This window comes from Bos taurus, chromosome 2, assembly GCF_002263795.3.
Source record: "Bos taurus isolate L1 Dominette 01449 registration number 42190680 breed Hereford chromosome 2, ARS-UCD2.0, whole genome shotgun sequence".
In the NCBI taxonomy this organism is placed as follows: Eukaryota; Metazoa; Chordata; class Mammalia; order Artiodactyla; family Bovidae; genus Bos; species Bos taurus.
The window spans coordinates 61,044,064-61,056,159 of record NC_037329.1 but is presented as its reverse complement, the minus strand read 5'-3'; the positions used below and the strand labels follow the sequence as shown (position 1 = coordinate 61,056,159).

The 12,096-nt window shown below is 42.5% G+C and overlaps 1 long non-coding RNA gene across 2 annotated transcripts in view; it reads left to right on the top strand.

Moving 5' to 3' along the window:
- LOC112442665 (uncharacterized) overlaps positions 1 to 12,096 on the top strand; it is a 308,112-nt gene that overhangs the window by 97,509 nt on the left and 198,507 nt on the right. For both annotated transcript variants that reach the window (XR_009491735.1, XR_003030908.2), the window contains exon 2: positions 5,829 to 5,944. This is a non-coding gene — a long non-coding RNA (uncharacterized lncRNA). The remainder of the gene's footprint in view (positions 1 to 5,828; positions 5,945 to 12,096) is intronic.

Sequence of the window (12,096 nt, the reverse complement as noted above, 5' to 3'; positions counted from 1 at the left end):
AATAAGCAGGGTGACCATATACACCCTTGACGTACTCCTTTCCTGATTTGAAACCAGTCTGTTGTTCCATGTCTGTTTCTAACTGTTGTTTCTTGACCTGCAAACAGATTTCTCAGGAAGCAGGTGGGTGGTCTGGTATTCCCATCTCTTGAAGAATTTTCCACAGTTTGTTGTGATCTACACAGTCAAAGGCTTTGGCATAGTCAATAACACAGAAGTAGATGCTTTTCTGGAACTCTTGCTTTTTTGATGATCCAGCGGATGCTGGCAATTTGATCTCTGGTTCCTCTGCCTTTTCTACATCTAGCTTGAACACCTGAAAGTTCACGGTCATGTTCTGTTGAAGCCTGGCTTGGAGAATTTTGAGCATTACTTTGCTAGCATGTGAGATGAGTGCAATTGTGCAGCAGTTTACTCATTTTTTAGCATTGCCCTTCTTTGGGATTGGAATGAAAACTGACCTTTTCCAGGCTTGTGGCCACTGCTGAGTTTTCCAAATTTGCTGGCATATTGAGTGCAGCACTTTCACAGCATCATCTTTTAAGATTTGAAATAGCTTAATTGGAACTCCATCACCTCCACTGGCTTTGTTCATAGTGATGCTTCCAAAGGCCCACTTGACTTCGCATTCCACGATGTCTGGCTCTAGGTGAGTGATCACACCATTGTGATTATCTGGGTCATGAAGATCTTTTTTGTATAGTTCTGTGTATTCTTGCCACCTCTTCTTAGTATCTTCCGCTTCTTTTAGGTCCATACCATTTCTGTCCTTTATTGTGCCCATCTTTGCATGAAAAGTGCCTTGGTATCTGTAATTTTCTTGAAGAGATCTCTTGAAGAGTTTTTCCCATTCTATTTTTTTCCTTTATTTCTTTGCACTGATCACTGAGGAAAGCTTTCTTATCTCCCCTTGCTCTTCTTTGGAACTCTGCATTTAAATGGGTATATCTTTCCTTTTCTTCTTTGCCTTTTTCTTCTCTTCTTTTCATAGGTATTTGTAAGTCCTTCTCAGACAGCCATTTTGCCTTTTTGCCTTTCTTTTTCTTGGGGATGGTCTTGATCCCTGTCTCCTGTACAATGTTACGAACCTCCATCCATAGTTCTTCAGGGACTCTGTCTATCAGATCTAATCCCTTGAATCTATTTCTCACTTCCACTGTATAATCATAAGGGATTTGATTTAGGTCATACCTGAATGGTCTAGTGGTTTTCCCTGCTTCCTTAAATTTAAGTCTGAATTTGGCAACAAGAAGTTCATGATCTGAGCCACAGTCAGCTCCTGGTTTTGTTTTTGTTGACTGTATACAGCTTCTCCATCTTTGACTGCAAAGAATGTAATCAATCTGATTTCAGTGTTGACCATCTGGTGATGTCCATGTGTAGAGTCTTCTCTTGTGTTGTTGGTAGAGGATGTTTGCTATGGCCAATGCATATTCTTGGCAAAACTCCATTAGCCTTTGCCCTGCTTCATTTTGTACTCTAAGGCCAACTTTGCCTGTACTCCAGGTGTTTCTTGATTTCCTACTTTTGCATTCCATTCCCCTATAATGGAAAGGAGATCATTTTGGATGTTAGTTCTAGAAGATCTTGTAGTTCTTCATAGAACCATTCAGCTTCAGCTTCTTCAGCATTACTGGTCAGGGCATAGACTTGGATTACTGTGATATTGAGTGGTTTGCCTTGGAAATGAACAGAGATTATCCTGTTGTTTTTGAGCTTGCACCCAAGCACAGCATTTTGGACTCTTTTGTTGTCTATGAGGGCTATTCCATTTCTCCTAAGCTTGGCTATGCCTAATTAAAATTCAGCAATCTAAAGATAGGAAAAATGATTGTTGGTGGGTGATCATAGTCTCTGCTTGAAGACTTATACCAAATTATTTTCCGAAAATGATTAGTGCTAAAAGTTCAGCTCTACCAAAATTGCATGGGCATGTCCAATAAATGAGTGTTCATTAAGGACCTTTTTTTGGGTAAAACCTTCAGACACCGTGGAGATATTGACACAGAAGACTGATGAGACAGTTTTGTACACAGGAAACAGCTAGGGACAGGGGTTAACTGAAGTGCTGAGATGTGGGTGTCAGACTCTATGGGAAGGATTGGTTAAAGTTAGGGTGTACAGGTGTTCCCTGGAGGAGCTGACTTCAGGTGGAACTTGCAGGATGATGTTGTTAATCATCTCTTGATCATCCCTGCCTGGTCAGGGATCATAAAGGAAGTCTTCACTTGACCATCAATGCCATTATAGCCAACTCTTTAACTTTTTCCTAAAATTTTCCACTGCCAACAAGTAGCCAAATGGTAGGGTTTTGAAAGGTACTTCCTTTTCCAGATCTTTGATGGAATATTGAGTTGGAGTAAAGAGATCAAAGGGATGGTGGGAAAAGAGAGCTCAAAAGTTCAAGGTTATTTACAGGTTCAGAGACTGCAAGTCTTCCAGCTGCTGAGGGTGTGTGCTTCTCCCAAGCCACACAACAACCCTGTGGACAATCAAGTTCCCTCTAAAGATCTACCCATGGGTCCAGTTACTAAATATCCTTAACTGGATGATCTTTCCTCTGGGTCCTTTTCCTTTACATTCTGTGAGTTGGAGAAGGGATGGTACTAACGTAGTCATTGGACGAATGGCTGGAAGGAAGTGATGGTGAATGGCTCTAATGCAGCTGATTCTGACTGTAAAAAACTTGCTCAAAACTGTGAAGAAGATAATCAATTTTATCTTACTCTCCTCGGATTTTCACCTTCACTATTTCCATTTCCATCTTCCATTCTCTACCAATATTATCATGGTTTCCATGTCCTCTCCTCTCCCAAATGGGTCCTCTTAGGCAGTCTCTCATGTTCTCTGTTTTTCTCTTCTCACTTTCTTACCCCTGCTGATGTGTCTTAGTCTCCATTTTCTAGAGAACCTAAGCCTGCCTTCTCTCCATCCCTCCATTCCTCCTTCTGTCAGTTTATACTTTTATCCACCCATCGATTCCATCATCCAACCAACCAAATAACTGACCATTCAGGAAAGTTAATTTAAACTGCAGTGCTAATGGCTTTAACAGTCTTAACATTAACTTTCCCCAGTTGAAGGGATTTCTGGCATGATAACAGGCCAACAGGGTAAATATTTGGGGAGGAACATATGGTGAATTTAGCTGTCCTGTTCTCTACTTAATTGTAGAGCTACTTAGTTTAGATCTGTTATGTCAGGATGAAAGCAAATTTGAAGATGATTCAGCTTAGTCCAAAGTCACCTCTGCCTAATTGCTGTCATTATAGAATGAAATCACCCTGTAGCTGAGACCACAAAGGCTCTACTGCTGGGAAGGCCCAGGTTTGCAGCAGGTGTAGAGGCCTCTGCAAGGCAGCTGCCTTGGGTCCCACTGCTGACCTCCTTGGAGGGTTTCAGTGGTGGGGCTCCTTCTGCAGTCAGGGTACTCGGATTGTGGTTAAGATCTGTCCTGTCATCACTTTCACTCTGATTAGTCTCACTTGGAAGAACTTTTGATAGCCTTTCACAAGCACAGGTCAGCGTGGGAAAACCAGTTCCTCTGTATGGGACTGATTTAATCTCTGTGTGTAGAGGCTGATCTTGGGGTAAAAATGCACTCCTTCTCACGTCAAACACTTGGGACATGACAGCCCACAGCTGCTCTTGAGGCATCTTGGGTTTTCTGACTGGGGACGGCTGGCTAAGAGGTGTCTGCCTGGCTTGGGCCCCGGTGCATCATTCAACGCTGGGCTTGATGCCACTCGGCTCCGGGTGTAGTCAAACAATCTGTAGCTTAGTGGGACATCCTGCTTGCTTTGGGTGACTCACAGTTCCCCAGCAGCTGCTTGAAGTTTTGTTTATAGCAATGTCTCCTGCTCACTCCACACCCCCAAGTCCCTATAAGCTACTCCACAGGTGGCCTGACTTTTGGTGCAAAAAAAGTTTATCAACTGTTCCTTTCTTCCTCCAATGTATGTGTATGTGTGTTTAAACTTATCTAAACAAAATTAAGCTGTGGGGAGTCCATTAATAAAAGGTTTCTATTACAAAATTATTGGCACTCTGCGAGGCGCTTTTGAGGAGAGCAGGAAGATCGATTATACCTAAAATAAAAGAGCAGGGCAGACAATACTCAGGGGGAAAGGCTCTTAAGTATGAGAAGGAATATAGATTTCCACCTGGGCAGTCAATGTTTGAATATGATGAAAAAGCATGTTAGAATCCACGGTCTGGCAATTATTTGAAAAGTCTTGGGGAGACTCTAAATGTGCTTTAAAAAAAAGAAAAACAACCCCCCCCCCCCCGCCAAAAACTCAGCTAAAGCTTCTCAGAAATAAAGAGCAGCTATTTCAACAGAAGACTAGAAACCCAAAATGCAGAGCCTATGATGAATTTGTGGAGGTTTCTAAAGCCACAGAAATGGTGAGCCCACTGTGTTTGCTGGGGGGCATGGGGGTGAGGGAGGGGACAGGGAGCCCAGGCCATCTTCCAGAGCAGTCAAGCTAATGAGAAACCATTCCTCTTCTTTAAGCCCGGTGCCTTCACTTGTTTCTCGGAAGCTTTGTGAAACAGATGGGGAGTACAACGGATTGTTACCCAGAAAGGATCAGTTCAATGGGGGTGCAGTTTACTTTTCATCTCTGTCATGTGAACCAATTAACCTGCAGCAGGCTGGTGAAATGCAGCTGGCAGTTAATAGGGCCATTGTTGGAGCGGTGCCTGCCCTGGGCAAACTGCTGATAGGGATCTCTGGATGGCCCTGGGGATGAGAGGAAACCAGCTGAGCTACAGCTGTGGTGGGATGTTCACTCTCAGGAATGGCTGTGCATTGTCAGGGAAGGTGGGCAAGAAAAAGAGGGAAATGAAAGGGAACCCCTGGGTTAAGAAAGGGAAGGTAGGTAAAGAAGGAGAGAGGAAAAGGGGGGAATAAAGGAGGGAGGGAGGGACTACAGCCCTTCATCTGTAGGGGGGCAGGGATAGTTTCCAGGACCCCCTCAGACCCAAAAATCCTTGGATGCCCAAGTCCCTTATATAAAATGCAGAGTATTTGCATATTCCCTGGTGGTTCAAACCAAAAACAATCTGTCTGAAATGCAGGAAACATGGGTTCAATGCCTGGGTCAGGAAGATCCCCTGGAGAAGGGAATGGCAATCCATTCCAGTATTCTTGCCTGGGAAATCCCCTGGACAGAGGAGCTACAGTCCATGGAGTCGCAAAGAGTCAGACATGACTGAGCAACTAACACTTCTGAGTATAACCTACACACATCCTCCCATATACTTTAAATCATCTTATAATTCATAAAACAGTGTAAAACTATGTAAATAGTTGCCTGCACACAGCAAATTCAGGTTTTGCTTTTCAGAACTTGGCAATTTTTAAAAAATATTTTCCATCTGCAGTTGGTTGAATCTAGGGACGGGAAACCTGTAGGTATGGAGTATTAACTGTGTAGCACTTGTAGGTGCTGCCTTTAATCTTCACCAAAAAATTGCTGAAGGGATTCTGCTCTCAGGCCAACTCTCCCCAAAGTGTATTCAGAGGAGGGGTCGTGTTCTGTATGGTATTAATTGGTGTTTTAGGGGGGGTATCTTTTAATGGATGAGAGATAAACTATGGTCTCATCCATTTGGGAAATGTTTTTGGTTTAACAGGTTTCTTTAATGTGTTCCTTCTCAGAACTTTCAATAAACTCAAGTGTGTTACAGGGCTCCATCACTAGACCATGGTATTATAGCGCCTCCTCAAATTATTTTATTTATTCAAAGATGATATCCTGGGACAAGCATTCTGAGAAATGGAGTTTTGGAAATAATGATCCAAGCCTGTGCTCTACTTGCAGGCAACACTGAGCCGCTTCCACACTGGTTCTGTCTTAAAGCTGGACAAGCCCCTGACATCTTTCTTTGGTTGGAGCCCAAAATCTTCCTGCCAATTGCCAATTCTTGCAATTGATGAGTAAGATACTTCCTCTTGTTTTTCTACAAGAGCAATAGAGGATGGAGGGGCATTGGACATTGGTGTGTTTTAGTGCTGTGAGCTTGCCAACTCTGCTTTCTTCTTCCTGGAAAGGAACCGCTCCCACCCACATGGGTCCTCAGAAGCTCTCTGAGGACCACCACTGGGGGTGGAAAGGAGCCAGCAAAATCTTCTCTGGCCCTATCCTCTCCCCATGGTGTCATTTAGATAGTGACAACCCTCAATCCCGATCCTGGAGAGAGCTCCTTTTAGAGACATGGCATCACTGGCATGTGACCAGCGGAGGCAAGATAATGTCCCAAGTGAAAGTCGCTCAGTTGTGTCGACTCTTTGTGACCCCATGGACTATACAGTCTACAGAATTCTCCAGGCCAGAATACTGGAGTGGGTAGCCATTCCCTTCTCCAGGGGATCTTCCCAACCCAGGAATCAATCCCAGGTCTCCCACGTTGCAGGTGGATTCTTTACCAGCTGAGCCACCAGGGAAGCCCAATGTCCCAAAGGTCTTACTTTTGTGTTGACCATTACTTCCTTTAGACACCCGCAGGGTCCAGTTCTGCACCTGTTTTATGGGAGATCAACATAGCAGGAAAATTGTTCCTACCCAGAAGCTCTGGGTAAACAAATAAAGGAACTGAAGAACTGGAGATTCCCTCATTCCCCACCCATGAAGTCTGGGAGGGATTAGACAGAGTCATTAACTACTCTTAGCAGCTTCTTAGATCTATTTTCTTTCACTTTCTGCAAATGGCATTCTTTACCCCACCAACAAGTGGGACCAATCAGGAGCATACAATGCGGCGAACACACGCATATTTCTGTCTCCAAATTAGTAGGAAAATAGGCAGTGGGGAAGTGAGGACATGAAGAAATTATGTTTTTAGACAGTTAATTTACCCAAAGTACAACTGCTATCTGTTTATTACAGACATTTTGGAACATATATAAAAGTAGAAAGAAGGAACATTTGTCTATGAAGATGAATGGCGAACATTTCACCCTGTTGCCAGCAACCAAAATGGTTATGTTTTTTTGAGCAACTGCCTGATTTTTACCCACAAACATAGTAGTTCTTATATCTAGTCGTATCTCCAACTTTGCACCAGTTTCTAGGAAAGTTTGCACTCCTCATTCATGGAATAACAAATTAGTCTTTGAACACTGTTTATGGAATACCTGCCATGTGCCAGGATCCCTGCTAGGCCTAGCAGGGTGTGAGCAAACCAGACATGTGTCTGCCGGTACACATATGCCATTCCTAGGCGGTGTGATCTGATGGATGCTGACAGGTATTAATAGGACTCACTGAGTGTGTAGCTAGCACTGTGTTAGCGGTTTGCATATGTGCATGTGTGTGCTAAGTCGCTTCAGTCGTATCTGACTCTTTGCAACTCTGTGGTCTGTAGCCTGCTAGGCTCCTCTGTCCATGGGATTCTCCAGGCAAGGACACTGGAATGGGTTACCATGCCTTTCTCCAGGGGATCTTCCTGACCCAGGGATCGAACCTGCATCTCTTATGTCTCCTGCATTGGTAGGTGGGTTCTTCACCACTAGTGCTACCTGGGAAGCCTAGCAGTTTGCGTGTGTCAGGGAACTTTAGTTTCTTTAATTTTGTATGTGTATTCTTTCAGAGAGTTTCCTTCTCCCTACTCCAAGGACGCTGGGCTGCACTGATGTGCTTCTGCCAGTGGTGAAGTTCATGTTACCAGGGACACCTTCTTGTTTTGTATTTTGGGGAAGCCTCTGGGCACAATCTCAGAGGAGATCCTGGCTGGGGCCCCAGAGGAGGAGGCAAGAGAGCACTGTGGTTTGAGGAGGCAGAGGTGGGAACTAAATTTCTACAGAACTGAACAGGGGACAGATGGGGCTGGCTGAGATCGGTGGGGGTCTGTGTCCTTCTCCCTGGGGGAGTCAGAGGGGAAGGCTGGCAGCACATCAAGGAGGAGGAAGACTCCAGTTACTTATGCTCAAAGCAATAGCCATCAAATCCATATGTACAGAGAACACTGAGCCTCTCGGACACAAGAGCCTATGAAGACCTTGACAGTGGCACCTGCTTGCTGACCAGTGTGGAGTGATGATTGTAGAGTCCCTGATGTTTCAGGATTCATGTGGTCTTTAGGGCCTTTGTAGAACTGATCTAAGTTACTTTGATCACACACCAGTCTTTAATTCTCTTGCAAAGGTGAGAATGAAACCAAATTCAGGTCAAATATTGCCACACAACCATCACTGAATGAACATTTATTATTGCTATTATTTTTAACTTTTGGGAGAAAATGTTATTAATTTAAGCAGTAAAAAATAAAATCTTTTAACTTTGGAAGGAATATCAACATCCCTTTCTTTAGGAAAGTGATGCTTTAATTGTCCAGAAATAAAAAGTGAGCTGCTTGAAAAGACTTCCACCAAAAGAGTTTCCACAACATCCTGATGTCTCATTAAGGAATTCTTTCTTACATCTCACTTAAAATCCACTTTCTGTGACAAATTGTTTGTATTCCTTACTGTTAAGAAGTATTTACATCTGCATCTACTAGCTTATATATGAAACACGGGAGGACCAAATCTTTATGTTTAGCATCTGGCCCAGCATATTAAGAGCTGGTCTGAAATACTCAGAAGAAAAATGTAAAAGAAACACCAGTAGCACCAGTAGTAAGAATAAGTGAATTTCAGAGATGGGGAGTGTTGAGTAGCTTGAACTAGCATTTAGTAATGAGTAGTTTCATGCAAAGATGGGCTCAATAAAGGACAGAAATGGTATGGACCTAACAGAAGCAGAAGATATTAAGAAGAGGTGGCAAGAATACACAGAAGAACTGTACAAAAAAGATCTTCACGACCCAGATAATCATGATGGTGTGATCACTGACCTGACATCCTGGAATGTGAAGTCAAGTGGGCCTTAGAAAGCATCACTACGAACAAAGCTACTGGAGGTGATGGAATTCCAGTTGAGCGACTTCAATTCCTGAAAGATGATGCTATGAAAGTGCCGCACTCAATATGCCAGCAAATTTGGAAAACTCAGCAGTGGCCACAGGACTGGAAAAGGTCAGTTTTCATTCAATCCCAAAGAAAGGCAATGCCAAAGAATGCTCAAACTACCACACAATTGCACTCATCTCATACGCTAGTAAAGTAATGCTCAAAATTCTCCAAGCCAGGCTTTAGCAATACGTGAACCGTGAAATTCCAGATGTTCAAGCTGGTTTTAGAAAAGGCAGAGGAACCAGAGACCAAATCGCCAACATCCGCTGGATCATGGAAAAAGCAAGAGAGTTCCAAAAAAACATCTATTTCTGCTGTATTGACTATGCCAAAGCCTTTGACCGTGTGGATCACAATAAACTGTGGAAAATTTTGAAAGAGATGGGAATACCAGACCACCTGATCTGCCTCTTGAGAAATTTGTATGCAGGTCAGGAAGCAACAGTTAGAACTGGACATGGAACAACAGACTGGTTCCAAATAGGAAAAGGAGTATGTCAAGGCTGTATATTGTCACCCTGTTTATTTAACTTATATGCAGAGTACATCATGAGAAACGCTGGACTGGAAGAAGCACAAGCTGGAATCAAGATTGCCGGGAGAAATATCAATAATCTCAGATATGCAGATGACACCACCCTTATGGCAGAAAGTGAAGAGGAACTAAAAAGCCTCTTGATGAAAGTGAAAGAGGACAGTGAAAAAGTTGGCTTAAACCTCAACATTCAGAAAATGAAGATCATGGCATCCGGTCCCATCACTTCATGGGAAATAGATGGGGAAACAGTGGAAACAGTGGCTGACTTTATTTTTTTGGGCTCCAAAATCACAGCAGATGGTGACTGCAGCCATGAAATTAAAAGATACTTACTCCTTGGAAGGAAAGTTATGACCAACCTAGATAGCATATTCAAAAGCAGAGACATTACTTTGCCAACAAAGGTCTGTCTAGTCAAGGCTATGGTTTTTCCTGTGGTCATGTACGGATGTGAGAGTTGGACTGTGAAGAAGGCTGAGCGCTGAAGAATTGATGCTTTTGAACTGTGGTGTTGGAGAAAACTCTTGAGAGTCCCTTGGACTGCAAGGAGATCCAACCAGTCCATTCTGAAGGAGATCAGCCCTGGGATTTCTTTGGAAGGAATGATGCTAAAGCTGAAACTCCAGTATTTTGGCCACCTCATGCGAAGTGTTGACTCATTGGAAAAGACTCTGATGCTGGGAGGGATTGGGGGCAGGAGGAGAAGGGGATGGCAGAGAATGAGATGGCTGGATGGCATCACTGACTTGATGGACGTGAGTCTGGGTGAACTCCGGGAGTTGGTGATGGACAGGGAGACCTGGTGTGCTGCGATTCATGGGGTCACAAAGAATCAGACACAACTGAGTGACTGAACTGAACTGAACTGAGTAGGCATGCACTTCCTACTACCTCCTCTTGAACTCTTACGAAGTCCCAGTTCTCTAGTAGAGGGTTCAACCACTTCCTTACATGTACTTAGTCACTTGATACAGATATAATAGTATGTCAGAGCTAGGGTCTAGTCCCTGTATAGTTGATTTCAGGCATCCAGAATTTTCCAGATCAATAGCTCAACAAGGGATTGTTTGTAGAACAAGTCTGTGCATCACCCCTACATGTCCAGGCTAAAGGCCTTGCTAGGTTCTTATTCTAGGTTTGTGCAGAGATGGAGAGTATCTCTCAACTATTTTTCTTCATATATGTAGATTCTCTTTTTTAGATTCTTTGCCATTGTAGGTTATAACAATATATTTAATATAGTTCCCTGTGCTATACCGTAGGTTCTTGTTTACTTATTTTATATATCATCGTATGTATATATTAATCCCCAAATTCTAATTTATCTCCCTGCCACATCCCACCCCGCTTCCCCTTTGGTAGCCATAAGTTTGTGTTCTATGTCTGTGAGTCTGTTTCTGGTTTGTAGATAAGTTCATTTGTATCATTTTTTTAAGATTAAACAAATAAGTGATATATAATATTTGTCTTTCTCTGTTTGACTTACTTCACTCAATATGACAATCTCTAGGTCTATCCATGTTGGTGCAGATGGGATGAGTTCATTCTTTTTTGTGGTTTAGTAATATTCCATTGTATACATATGTATCACATCTTTTTAATCTATTCAACTGTTGATAAACATTTAGGTTGCTTCTATGTCTTAGCAATTGTAAACAGTGTTGCTATGAACATTGGGTGTGTGTATCTTTTTGAAATAGAGTTTTCATCTTTTCTGGATATATGCTAAGGAGTGGGTTAGCAGGGTCATATGGTAGCTGTATTTTTAGTTTTTTAAGGAACCTCCATGGTGTTGTCCATAGTGGCTGTATCAATTTACATTCACACCAACACTGTAGGAGGGTTCCCTTTTCTCTAGCATTTATTGTTTGTAGATTTTTTATTATGTCCATTCTGATTGGTGTGAGTGATACCTCATTATAGTTTTGATTTGCATTTGTCTAATAATTAGTGATGTTGAGCATCTTTTCATATTGTTGGCCATCTGTATCTTTCTTTGGAGAAATTTCTATTTAGGTCTTCTGCCCATTTTTTGATTGGGCTATTTGTTTTTTTAATATTAAGCTGGATGAGCTATTTGTATATTTTGGAAATTAACCCCATGTTTGTAGCATCATTTCTCTCATCTATTTCAATCAGTTCTCATAGTTGACCAATGAGAACCTCTTTCTAGCATTTTATATACACCAGTGTACTATTAGTGTTATCAATGTATTAATTTCCTGTGAGAGCTGTAAGAAATGACCACAAACATGGTTTCCTAAAACAATAGGGATTTATTCTTTTATGCTTCTGGAGGCCAGAAATCTGAAATCAAGGTGAGCCAGGACTGTACTCTCTCTGGAGACTCTAGAGGTCTCTCTGTTCCTTGTCTATTTTGGCTTCTCATGGCTGCTGGTGTTCCTTGGCTTGTGGTCACATCAGTCCAATTTCTGCCTCTGTCTTGACACTGACAGGGTGTCAGTGTCCTCACTTCTGTCTGTATAATCTCCCTCTGTAAGGACAGTTGGTATTGGATTTAGGGTCCATCTGGATAATCTAGGACAATCTCCTTAAGATCTCTAATTTATAATCTAGGATAATCTCCTTATCTTCTTAT